The following is a 14,032-nucleotide window of genomic DNA, read 5'->3' as shown; positions in this document are numbered from 1 at the left end:
CCTCCCACCCCCCTCCCCTCTAGAACCCTCAGTTTGTTTTTCAGAGTCTATCGTCTCTCATGGTTCGTGTACCCCTCCGATTTCCCCCGCTTCATTCTTCCCCTCCCGCTACCTTCTTCTTCTTCTTCTTCTTTTTTTTTTTCTTAACATATATTGCATTATTTGTTTCAGAGGTACAGATCTGAGATTCAACAGTCTTGCACAATTCACAGCGCTTACCAGAGCACACACCCTCCCCAGTGTCCATCACCCAGTCACCCCATCCCTCCCACCCCACCCTCCACTCCCACAACACTCAGTTTGTTTCCTGCGATTAAGAATTCCTCATATCAGTGAGATCATATGATACATGTCTTTCTCTGTTTGTAAGTGTCCGACTCTTGATCTCAGCTCAGGTCTTGATCTCAGGGTCGTGAGTTCAAGCCCCCTTGTTGGGTTCCATGCTGGGCATAGAGCCTACTTAAAAATAATAATAATAATAATAATAATAATAATAATAATAATAATAATAATAAATCTTTGGTTATTATTTCTAAAATCCTGGTTACTTATTTTTGATCTTTTCAAAATATAATTTGTCTGATAGTATTGTTAATTATTGTGGAAAACAGAGCCTCATCAGACATGTTTGGATTTTCTTTTCATAGTCTGAGGATTGGGATTATTTTGCCTGACTAAACATAATTTCTGAGGATTTTCAAAATACAATACACAGAGTAATTTTTCTTCTCTCTGCCTACAGCATGAGCTCATTTGTCACTGGTATTTTTTTTTTTTTTATGCATCCCACATGTCAAGCTGCTTCCTATGCAGAATAATATCAAGACTATAAACCCTGATTGATTCTGTATTTTAGGATAAATGAGGTAATATCCGATTCAGAACCATCTCAGCATCTTACAGAGTAGTCCTTCCACCATTGCTAGGATATTGGATGGAGGAGCCAAGAATGACTTTATTCTCCTACATTACCAACCAGGAAGTTTCTATGGTAAGAGAAATATTCCCAGCATTAAGAGAATGTTGTCATTATATGGAAAGTATAACTTGAAACAAGGAGAGAGGGAGTCTCAAAACACAGCTCTCTAGCCATACATTTCATATATGCCAGGAGAAAGTGTAGTTTAATTTTCATTTTGATGAGCTAGGTATGACTTTATTTTGAAATAGTTCTGGCATTTCTTTTACTACTGGAGATATTCTGTGTCCTTTCTTCTATTTCTCTTAATTTAAAACTTCTGTGTCTACCCCCTCTGTGTAAAAGATTGCCAAGACCCAGAGTAGTGTGGTTTTTGATGAGAGTAGTTGAAAATGTTTGTTAATGATGTTTTAAAGAATCCCTTTATCAAAAATAATCAGCCACTAATGATGGAGTTCATTATGTCATTCTCTAAAATCCAAAGATGAATCTGGATGGAGAATGGGGTCAGGGAAGCAGGAGGAAGGTGTTAAGTGCTCAACATAGATGGCTGGAATGGCAGACCAAATGGGAAGATTTTATCTCTTATAGTGTATGGAGAATATTTTGAGATCTTATTTCTCTTACAATTTAGAACATTTAATAGACGAATTCAAACTCTATGTTAGATTTCTAAACCACAGAAGTTAGCTTTAGTCTATGGTTACAGTTTATTTTTTATTAAAATTAGTGCCAATGTTGTGTTATATTCATACTATTAGATTTGTAACTATTTTTTTATCTTAATCTGTTTTTCAAAACAAATTTAACAAAATTTATGTTGATTATATTTCAAGGTGAACCAAATTCATATCAAAGAATCTTAGTCAATGAGAGGGAGAGACATAAAGAAGCAGTGAGTAAGACACAGCTAGATTTTCAGATCCTGGTTAGAAAAATCATCTTTTGACTGAAAGCTGAGAAAATATGGTCTGTTTATTGTTGAAGAAAAGTAAATCCAAAGACCTCACAAACATCTTTTTAAAGTCTTCCAAAATTGAAAGGTAGCACTTCCTCTTAGGAACTTAATTTGCCTGGAAAATGTAGACATTTTAAGGAGGTTAACTGCTTCTGGCTCCTCAGTGGCCTTATCTCTGCTCATTTCTCTTCTCTCTATATAAAAGTACTTAACATCTCAACTCCACCTATTTTCCATGGTCACACTAAGGCAAGGGTCTCCGAATATATCCTAGGCTATTTTTTAATTTTGGTTTTGGTGGGTTTTTTTTCTTTCCAGGTTTCACGCTACATGGGATTTAACAACTGAATTCAATTTGATGCATCACTGTTCCACACCAAATTGCCTTACAAACACTTGTGGGACAAATATTTCAAGATTTTTCTACATGGATTATGGGTACAAATTAGAAATTACTTTTAGCCAGTATGAAAAATATACTGTGGATCGATTTAATAATGCATTTACTCAACAAACATTTATTGAACTCATATTCCATAACCAGGTACTGGGAGTTCAGAGATAAATAAGATGTGATTCCTACCCCTGAGGAGCTAGCTCATTGTCTGCCTCTAAAGTCTTAAACTTGGGCACAAAGAAATAAGAGGCTCAACTAGCTGGTCTAGATAAGGTCATTTAACTCCTGGATTTGAAAAATAATGAACTGTAGAGACAAAGCACAAATTGTTGGGTGTTCTATTTGTCTGGAAAAGCTTGAAAAATAAAATTCAAGTGAACAGAGTTGTTTTTCTCCAGAGGGTTTTGCAGTGATTATTAAATTTTAATAAACATTTCCCCAGGACCTACTATGTGCAAGCATCATGCTCAACACTAGGGATATAAATGTATGAGATTAAGTGTTTTATTCTATAAAAAAACCGTGAGAGAGAGAGCTATATGAATAGTTACCATACAGTAGGGGTAGACATTTTATTACCAAATTTTGTACCAACTGATTTCTCTTGGTTGCAGTGACACTAGAGAATAAAGAGAGACTAAAACCAGGAGGCCAGAAATCACCAGATGACTGAGGGAAGCACCAATTCCTGCTTAGGAGAATCTTTCAAAAGCTCTTCTTATTTTTTACACCATGTATCAGCAATTTCAATGATTAATACTAAGAGAAAAATCAAAGTATGTCATAAAGCATGAGAATATTTTTGTTATAAAGAGGAATTTTGGTTATCGTAACAAAACCTCATATCTTGGTGCTGCCTTATAGTTTACCCTCTAAAGAGATTTTCCATTGGGAGCAACTTCCCATTTTGCAAGTAAAGAAAGTAAATAAGGAAAGAGTAAAGGACCCTCTGTAGTGATACTACCAACAATGGCAGTCCAGTTGCTCTACTCTAATTGGGTACATCTATAAATTTGGTTTTGGAAGGTCCCTTACATTAGGACAAATAGCCTTGTGGGATAGAACTGTTATTTGAGAGGGTTTGATGATGCACAGAATTAAGAAACACAGGTCTATAGAAGATACATACTTGCTGTTTTTATTTCATTCCTTAGCTAGTTGAAGAGGTTGGTATTATCCTTTCATATTCCTTAAAATATCTTTTATTATTTTTAAATTTTATTATTTTATTTTTTAAGGATTTTATTTATTTATTTGACACAGAGAGCACAATTAGGGGGAGCAGCAGAGGGAGAGGGAGAAGCAAGCTCCCCGCTGAGCAGGGAGCCCCGTGCGGGGCTTGATACCAGGACCCTGGGATCATGATCTGAGCCGAAGGCAGAGGCATAACGACTGAGCCACACAGGCGCCCCACCTTAAAACATCTTTTAAAAAAATGAAACACTTGAAAGAATCTTTTGTGTCTGTGCTTTAGTTCTGTTTATGAGCTGCCATGCTCTTTTCAGCTGGTATCGCAATCTTCTCCTAGAATCCTGTGCATCCAGCAAAGTTTTCCTTTTTGGCAATTACAGCCAGTTCTGGTTCCTTTTACTTTCTGTTATTTACAAACTTTCAAAATCGGTTATTAACTTTTTGGTTATTTCAGAGATAGTACTTTTAATTATTAAGTATACACTTATTTTTTCCTATTTGAGATTTTCTTTGTTATTTGTTTGTAGACTACTCAAAAGATTCAAAGCCTTGAATTTTATAAGTGGTACTTGGGTATGCTTTTTTGTTTTTAACTATATTTAGGGCAAGTTATTGCTCACTCCCATGTGCTAGAATTTCACCTATTATAGACCAAGAATTATTCCTCACCTTTTCTGTAAGAGTAGTTTAAAAGGTGAGTCTAATTTATTTTGAGTGATATTGATTATTAGTTCAGGGTGGCTATTAAATTTCAAAGCATTATCATAGTGATTATGATTATTGCTACAGCTGGAGGCAGTCTTCTCTGGAACATACTGGGTTATTAGTCTTCTTGGTTCTAGTGCAAGGTTTAGCAGAGCTTTGCTTTTAAATTAGTTTATAGTTTTGCCATCGTCAGAGAGTTTATAGAATATTGACCGCATTGTTAGGAAGTACCAACTGAGACTGATTGGTAGTAGCTGCCTGGAGAACCTGTTGACAACTAGGAGGCTTGTGGGAGTCATTTGTAAAGGAGTGGTGCAGTCTAATAATGTCTGACATGTGTTTGCCAAATCCATAAAAGGGCTTTAGAATAGGTATTTAGCCCCACATGTAAATTAACATGAGAGTCCTTCTTATCATATACCTTGTCAGAAAATCATCCCATTTTTGTTTAGATACTTCCAGTGGGGAGCTCACTGCCTCCCTGAGGTCCCACTATGTTGTTGGACAGCTCTGTTAGAAATTTCCTCCTGTAGTATCCTATTCAGTTATTACTCTGTATTGAAAGTTCATGAAAACCTAGTATAAAGGGTTTCTGACAAGGGTAATTATGAGGTGGGTTTTTTTGTTACTGTTTTTTGGTTTGTTTGTTTTTTGGTATTTATCATTTACCACCTGTCTTTTTGCCCATTTCATAAAACTTTTAATTTCAAAATAGTTAAATATTCACAGGAAGTTGCCAAAATAGTACAGAGAGTTGCTGTGTACTCTTCTCCCAGTTTTCCCCAATGGTAACATCTTACAGAACTGTAGTACAATAGCAAAACCAGGAAATTGATATTGGTACAACCCACAAACCTTATTCAGATCTCATCAGTTTTACCTGCTTTTGTGTGTGTGTGTGTGTGTGTGTGTATTGTTCTTTGCAATTTTATCATTTATATAGATTTGGCTACTACCACCATACTCAAGATACAAAACTGTTCCACACCCATAAAAAGCTCCCTCATATTACCACTTTATAGTCACTCCCAATTCTCTCCCCTATTGCTAATCTCTGGCAACCACTAATCTGCTATCCATCTCTGAAATTTTGTGTTTTTTTGAGAATTTTATATAAATGGAATTATATAGTGTAGCCTTTGAGGTTGGTTTTTTTTTCACCTAGGATAATTCCCTTCAGATCTATCCAAGTTGATTACATAGTTGAATACAATAGTTATTCTATTTTTTAAATCATTACTGATGTCTTTCCTTAAGGCCACAATAAATACTGGCCTAACTTATCAACAACATTTAAAATATTATAAAAGTGGTTAATTTACATTTGTAGAGCTGTTAAATTTGAATTCACCTGTTACACAGTACATAAGAAATCTCAGCTTTGACTATTTGTTGCTGAACTCTTAGGGCTAATAAGGAGTGCAAGAGTGTCAGTAGATCCCTTTCTTAATCTGTTTCTAACGAGGCCTGGGATCACATACTACTCATTCAGCCCCTTTGTGCTACTTCCTTTGTGGCCAAGGGCTGTCTACCTGAAAGGATGATTATGTGGATGAAATGAGACAGAAAAGTCAAAATAAAAATTTTTCTATACCATGTCAGATCAAAATTAATTTGTAAGGTACAAGTGTTAACCTGTGGTTGTGTCTGGTGTAATGAGACTGACAGAGTTTTTTTTTAAAAAAAGAATTTGTCTTTATTTTCTAACTTTCCTATAGTGCATGTATATTTTATCTTTGTTTTTCTATTTATAAAAATAGTGCATACTCATTAAAAATTGAATCATGATAAAAATACATACACTAGAAAGTGAAAGCCTGCAGAAATCCCCCACCTAAAGTTAATTATTAAGAACTGTTTGTTGTATGTTTTGTTTTTCTGTGCATAGAAGAAGCCTTTGTTATTATTACTAAAATAAAACCAGGGATTTGCTGTGCACATTGTTTTACATCTCTTTTACTAAGGTTTCTTGAATATTTTTTTTCTGTCTGTACATGTGACTTTATTAGCTGTACGGTTACTTCAGTGTGTACATGTACTATTCATTCACTCAGTTACTCCTCATTGAATGCCTGCTGTGTTCAAGGCACCATGCTGGGAAAACTGTGATGAATAATACATGAAACTTACATTTTAGAGAGAAGATAGACATTAATAGTGGTTAATTTCTGAATTGATTATTTGATTATAAATGTCATATTTACTAGGAGAAAGAGTACCGGGAGCTATGCAGGTGCCTGTTGGGGCACTCAGCCTGGTCTGGGAACCAGGGAGGAGCTCCCAGAGAAAGTGACTTCTGAGCTGAAATCTGAGTACGGCTATGTGTGAATTAGGAAACGACTGGTGAAAGAGTAGTACATCGATGAATACATATTCATCTAGATACTGCAGTACGTGGCTGGAAGGCCATATATGGAAATGGCAATCATCTTTTTTTTTTTTTTTTTTGGTGGTGGTGGTGGTGGCATTTTTTTTTTTTTAATCTGTATTCTGATTTGTCTACGGTGAACATGTATTTATCATTTAGCTAAAATAAAAAGAAAAACCAGAAGTGCTGAATGACCATAATGTACACCTGAAACTAATATAACACTGTATGCTAACTAACTGGGATTAAAAGCTTTAATAGGTGCATTAAAAAAAAAAAGAAAAAACATAAACGTGTTTGATGTATGAATACAGATGCTCATAGAGGAAAACAAAACTGATAAAAGATCTCTCGTTGTATTAATACTGTGGTGGCATTATAGGTTGCTACTGTATTTTTAACAGTCAGTTTTTAAGAGAAGTACTAGCTTTATAGAAAAATTGAGAAGATGGTACAGAGTTCCCATACTGCCCTCCCACACAGAGAATTTCCCCTATTCATATCTTACAATAATTTGGTACATTTGTTATAATTAATAAACCAATACTGATATATTATTATTAACTACCCATTGTTTATTCAAGTTTCCTTAGCTTTTACCTAATACCCTTCCACGATCTCATCCAGGATACCACATTACATATAGTTTTCATTTCTCTTTAGGTTCCTTTTAGCTGTGACAGTTTCTTATATTTTCTTTATTTTTGATGTCTTTGACAGTTTTGAGGAGTACTGTGTATTGTAGAATACCCCTCTTTTGAGATTTATCTGATGTTTATCTTATGATTATACTGCATTGTGGGTTTTTGGGAGGAAGCTGACAGAGGTAAAATGCCAGTCTCATCACATCATATCAAGGGTACCTACTATCAACATGAATTATCACTATTGATGTTAACCTTGATTACCTGGCTGGTAATCTCAGGTTTCTCCTGCATTGTGAAGTTACTTTACCTCCCTCTGTTTCATACACTGCTCTTTAGAAGGAAGTCTCTGTAGAGTCCATACTTAAAGAGTCAGAGTTATGCTTCACTTCCTTGAGGGCAGAGTATTTACATAAATTATTAGGAATTTTTCTGCACAGGAGATATGTCTTTTTCCCTCATTTTATTTATGTATTTAATCCTGAGTATGACCTCATGGAGATTTATTTTATCCTTTGAGTTTTAACCCAGTACTATATTTTATTGTTCAAGTTATTCCAGCTTTGGCCATTAGGAGTTCTTTCATTTGCCTCTTGTGCCCCTTGGACATGCCCCATCAACAAGGTTTTGTGTTTGTGTTTTTTGTAAGCATTTCCTTATTTTCTGGCGCTACAAGTTGCTCTAGACCCAGTGTGTGTTTTCTGCCACAGACCTAGAATCAGCCATTTTCCAAGGAGCCTTGCTTCCTTTTATTGGAGAATAGTATTAGGAACCAAGATCTTGGTGCTATTGTATTTTTCTCTTACTATGTTTTTTCTTAGTTCTGATCCCCCCCGCCCCCCTTTCTTCCCCTTAAGATTTCTGGTAGACCAAATATGAATTCCAACATGGCAAATTTAGGTAAGCCCATTAAATACTCATTTCCAACCACCTTCTCCTTTTCTTCCTTCTTCTTTAGACCTCTTTCAGCCAGGGTTGACCCTGTGACACATTGCTGGCCAGAGAGATATTCAATACAAATCTCCTGGGAAGGGCTTCCTTTCCAAAACGAAGTCATATCCTGGGGGGATGTATTTTTGGGCCCTTTAGCTTTCTTCCTGTCAGGAAAATGGAATTGGTACCTTGATGTTCAGCATGAATATGAAAGCAAATCCTAGGGAATGCACAGTAGGGAGAAAGAAGGGACCTTATTCCTTGATGTCATTGCGGACCTATATGGTTGAACCATCCCTGATCTGCCTGGCTCCAGACTTTTTTGTCTAAAATAAAATAAACTCCTGTGTGTAAACTATTGTTACTTGGTTTTTCAGTAATTGTTGCAGCTGAGCACACAGTCTTAGTCAATTTAGATATCAACTTGGTTGGCACAATTACTATTAATTTACTTAAGAAATATTTGTTGAGGGTGCCTGGGTGGTTCAGTTGATTAAGCGACTGCCTTTGGCTCATTTCATGATCTTGGAGTCCCAGGATCGAGTCCTGCATCGGGCTTCCTGCTCAGCAGGGAGTCTGCTTCTCCCTCTGACCTTCCCCCCTCTCATGTTCTCTCTCTCTCTCTCAAATAAATAAATAGAATCTTAAAAAAAAGAAATATTTGTTGAGGACCTACCATGTGTAAAGCTTCACAATACAGAGCAAAAAGAGAGGAATTCTGTTGGGATCATCCAGTTCCCATTGGACCCAGGTTTCATAATGGTATGCAGAATAAGATAATTACATGGGGAATGAGGATTAGAAACAGAATATTTTTCATATTTTGTCATTTGCTTGGTCACAATTACTCATCATCTGTATCTGTCACGTTACCTTTCTGTATTCTCTATATCTGCAGATGATTTGGCATTTTAGCCAGTTCCAGGACAGAAATCTAAGCATGGTCCTAGTCCCTTCCTTTTCTCTAACTCTTCACATCCATTCGATTATCATTTGGTAGCCTATTTTCTTACCTTATAAATATTATTTGCCCCATCATCTTTAATTCCTTTGCTTCTCCACTAGTTCTGACCCTTAGAAATTTCTCTCATATACATTACAGCCTTTCATGCCTAGTCCAAAAGGCAGATGAAATCTTGTTTCTCTCTTCAGTAAAATTATGTGCTGGCTTTGCATTGTTTCTAGTATAAAGTTCAAAATTTTTTCTCTTGAAAGCCTTGTAGGATCTTACCCTGCCTGGCTGTCCAGTCTCATTTTATGGCAGTGTCCCCCAACACAAACCACACTTCAGGACGCATCCCTGACTTCATTCTAAACATTTAACTAATTCCATCTTTAGTTTTCTGTGTTCTTATTTATTTCAGAATATTTTTTTCAACCAGAGATTCTTGCTACTCCCAGTGCCTTTTAAACCTGTAAGACAGAGCTGTCTTTCAGAAGACTTTCTCTAATTCTCACACTATCACTCTCAAGGATCTCTGTATTCAACCTCTGTTATCACATAAACTGGCTGTTGGGGTGCCTGGGTGGTTCAATCCGTTAATAGCTGGCTTTGGCTCAGGTCATGATCTCGGGTCATGATCTCGGTCATGATCAAGCCCCATGTCAAACTCCCTGCTCAGCGGGGAGTCTACTTGTCCCTCTCCCTCTACCCCTCCCCTGATTGTGCTCGCATGTGTGTGCGCTCTGTCTAATAAATAAATAAAATTTTTAAAAAAAGTAAACTGGCTGTTATATTTTGTTGATCTTTAAAATAAAACAGCCAATTATTTTTATCAGCCAATGGGTTTATTCAGGAATAGCAGAAGAATTGCAATTTGTGACATGCAAGCTATGACAAACCATAACAAGTCCGGAGGACCAAGGAGAGGAATGTTACATTATAGAGAAAAGGAGGAAGTTGGGAGGGACTGCTTTGAAGGAAGGTCTGTTGGAGGAAAGTGAAAGTTCAGGGTGGTGACAGTTTCTCTTGGCTGAGTTGTGGTATTTTCTTACTGGCTGAGCTTGTTGCTGGGCCAGGAGAAAATTTTTCTTCTTCTTGTTGAAGTAGCAAAGTAGGCTTCTTCCTGTTTGGAATACAAGGTATGTCTCTTCCTGTTGGGTTATAATTGGTGACAAGTAATAGGGCAGGAGAGCTTTCCTTTCTGGCCTCTAGACTCAAATGTAAATGAAGTTTCCCTTATTCAGTTTCACAATTTGAAATACCTCTTGAATGCATGTACTTCCATCTCCAGTACCACCACTTTGTTCTAGACTATCATTATCATAACCTATTGAAATGGTCTCTCTGCTTCTACTTTGGTAACTTATAAAATACATGCTTTACCCAGTATCCAGTGATCTTTTCAAACTCCAGATCTGATCATTATGGCACTGTGTTTAAAAATCCTTCTCAGGTTTACTGATGAACTTAGCCTACAAACTAAATACTAACGTGGCCTGTAATGTATGGCATACATTGGTTCCTGTGTATCTACTTTTCTAGTCTCACTTATTTTCTTTTAGTTCTTTAAACATGCTCTGCTCCCTCTTATCTCAGGGCCTTTGCACATGTTTCTCCTATCTGTTTATCATTTAGATACCTTCAACTCTCAACACTTGCTCAGGATATCCTCACCCAGATCTACAGCAGATTTCTTTGTTATATGTTTCACTTACTCTGTCTTTTGCATAAACTCGTAGAGTTGAGCAAGTTGGAGAGCATATAGTTGCATTTAATTTTCAAAAATGATTATAGCTCCTATCTTTAAAAGCAGCTTTTTGCATCCACCCCTCTGGAAACCTTCACTCCTTGTATACAAACTGCTCATTTCACTCATTCCATTAGATTCCTGTCCTGTCTGGACTTCATGATAAATTCCTTAAATACAGGTCTTGTCAGCACCCTAGATTCTTTGTTCAAAATCTTTTTTACAGCCCAATGATTTTTCTCTCCCAATTTTTTAGTTTTGTTTGTTTTGTTTGTCAATTTTTGGTAAGAAACCCACAGAGAAAGTTAGCAGTCGTTTGCTTTGTTTAGGAAAGTTTTGAGTAGTATAAGCTGCGCTTAAATGGGTACTCTGACCACGCCAGGAACATAAGGGATTTTCAAAGGACTGATTCAAGGTCAGCGTTCTGTTCTTCACTTCCCTGACCCCCAGACCCAAACCTTACAGTTAGAACTTTGTGATTTCATGAACTGCTGACAAATACCCAGATTTCATCCTGACTTTAAAGCAGTCATAGACTCAAGAGACTCAAGAGTCAGAAGAGGCTTTAGAGGTCATTTAGTTTTAGTCCAGCCACCTTGCTGTTCAAGGTCATTTGGTTCCTGAGTGTTCCGTACCACCCACATATAAGAGCTTGTCTTTTATACAGTGAACCCAGACCTTCCTCGTTATAGTTTTCATCTACCAGTTTTAATTCTTGGCACTATTTGTGGAATGACAGTTTGTGTATTTAAAGACAGCTATCGTGTCTTTTCTAGGTAGCTTTTCTCCAGGAAGAACACCCCCAGTTCCTGATGTATCATGGCTTAAAGTTCTTTTAACATCTTATTTGAATTTATAAAATTTTGCTTTTTGAGTGTTTTGGATTATTTGCCACTCTGTCCCCTTTCTGTTAGTGTAAATGATAAAGATGATTGCAAATAAAACAAGTTGATAGACTTAATGGCAAATGCAAAATATATAAGAACAAATTAGTTGAGAGAACATGTGAAGTATAATTTGGTGTTTAGCTTACAGATCAGAAAAAGCTATTTATTCAGACTTTTTTGGTGGATTAAATAGCGGGTGGAGACAGAGGACATTTGGGTAATAGAAACTGGTATAGGGGATGATTTATCTGATGAGTGACCACTTCCTTTGCTTTATTATGCTATTACACTTGCATATCACTATCATTTTCAATCTGCGATCTGCTGCTCTATTTCATAAGTACAGTGTTTCCAATTGGCATTTTGCCACTCAGAACATGTAGACTGCTGTTTTTCTGGAGCTGTAAAGGTGTTTTTCTCCCTTGCTGAAAAACACACATTCTACCATGAATTGTAACATGCAGCCTTACATGTCATTCCTCCTGTCTGTGCAAAAGTACAGATTTACCACTCGCTGCCTGAACTAGGAGGGTTAAAAGTGGTGGTGGCAGCTGAACTTCCTATGAACTGCAAAACCCTAAGATAATTTGTCAGGGATTTCTAAGGTTTTCTCTTTTAACTTTTCCTTTATCTTACTCTGGGATAAAACCCATATAAATTTGAGAAGACACATTCATCTTGATAATGACACAGAAACTTGTGCCTTTCTGATCTTTTGCCACTCAAGTGCTGAACTATTAATATCACATGAAAATTACAAAATGACTTTATAATTATTTCCAAGTAAAATTGAAAAGGAGCATTATCCTCCTATTACCTGATGTTTGTGGTTTTACCTGTACTCCTGAACTCCCAGCATTTCAAATGGAATTGATCTTTCCAAAGGACAGCTTTTTCTGGGTGGTTTTTGGTTTTGATTTATTTTTTTTAAGGTTTTATTTTTAAGTAATCTCTACACCCAACATGGGGCTCGAACTTACAACCCTGAGATCAAGAGTCTCATACTCTGCCAACTGAGCCAGCCAGGTACCCCTTGATACGTTTTTTAAATAGTAAAACTTGTGCATGATCTCATCTTGTTGACACAGCTTTGAGCACAAGTTTAGTATTAATAGCATCTTCTCCAATAGTTTAGCTTTTTTTCCTTCTTTCTCATTCTAGTATTTGTTGAAAGGTGTAGGACCAAAAAAGGTCCTTGTGTAACATAAACAAGCATTTAATTAAGGGGTAATGCCTGTGGTACTGGAATATATGAAGTGAAACAGAGGTGCTTAATCAGCCTCAAAAGCTATTTACTGCTTCGTAAGCTTCAGTGCTCAGTGTCATAAATATTATTACTGTTCTAGGACTTCAGAAAAGCAATGCAATATCAAAACTGATTTTTTTTCTACACTTAAAGTATGGAAGGTTTTCTTCCTAATAGAATTTTATAATGAAGCTAATAGTTGGGAAAAGCATACATACCTGAAATTTTTAACTGAAGTGTCATCAGAAAGGACTTAAATAACAAATGAAGGATATGTTGAAATGAAGCAAGGAGGGAAAGGTTTTATCACCATTAAGGCTGAAGTTATTTGAGGAATAAGTCACATAATATTGCCATGTATTTATTGAGCACTTACTGTGGGGCATGGACTAAGAGATGCTTTACATACATGATCTTTATTCATTATAGCAGCCCTGTACACTAAGTTGGTTCTAATTTTAGAATGAGGACACAGAAACTCGGTGAGATTGTCACATAGTTGTATCTGATTACACTTTTACTCTCTCCATTACTTCAAACTGCTTATCAGAAAGCTTACATTTAAATAGTAATTTTTTTCATATTCATTCTGTTGAATACCTACTAGTATACCTGAAAAGTTAAGTTATGCTATGTTAATTCTTAAATTTTTAACCTTTTATTTCTTCCATATTCACCATTTATTAAGCAGCTAGTATATTCCTAATAATTATTAAGTATTATGAGGGCTATAACCAAATACGAGGACCTTATCTCCCCTACTCCCCCCAGAGTTTACAAATTGATAACTATTCCAGCCTTGTATACACAGAATTTTAAGGAGAACTCAGAGAGAACAAGGTTCTTTTTTCCAGTATTTTGTGACTGTTGGCCAGACCCCTTCCAAATTGTCCCCCTTCTGTTTAGATAAGGAAGTGCACATAAAAGCTAAAATTCAATCCAAATGATGTCTGTATGATCCAGTATATGGACAAATAAGGAAGGTGTTCATAGTCTGGTTGCAATGCTTTGATAGGAAGGAAATCATGTGCCGCGAGAACCTAGAAGAGGTGGTTAGCATAAGAACTTCTGAAGCAGGGAAAGTTTTACAGAAA

At 36.3% G+C, this 14,032-nt stretch overlaps 1 protein-coding gene across 49 annotated transcripts in view; it reads left to right on the top strand.

The window, feature by feature from the left end:
- The window catches only part of PEAK1 (pseudopodium enriched atypical kinase 1), a 320,078-nt gene that overhangs the window by 88,202 nt on the left and 217,844 nt on the right, over window positions 1-14,032 (top strand). For 11 of the 49 annotated variants that reach the window (XM_064570110.1, XM_064570108.1, XM_064570107.1 and 8 more), the window contains one exon: window positions 857-991. The exons of the other annotated variants lie outside the window; for them this stretch is intronic. The gene's annotated coding sequence lies outside the window, so the exon portion shown is untranslated. The remainder of the gene's footprint in view (window positions 1-856; window positions 992-14,032) is intronic. 49 annotated transcript variants of the gene reach the window in all.

Source organism: Mirounga angustirostris, unplaced genomic scaffold (genome assembly GCF_029215605.1).
Source record: "Mirounga angustirostris isolate CCGP_5_RB_7025 unplaced genomic scaffold, mMirAng1.0.hap1 SCAF_9, whole genome shotgun sequence".
NCBI classification, from domain to species: Eukaryota; Metazoa; Chordata; class Mammalia; order Carnivora; family Phocidae; genus Mirounga; species Mirounga angustirostris.
The sequence above is the reverse complement of the archived record's forward strand: the minus strand, read 5'-3'. Positions and strand labels throughout refer to the sequence as shown.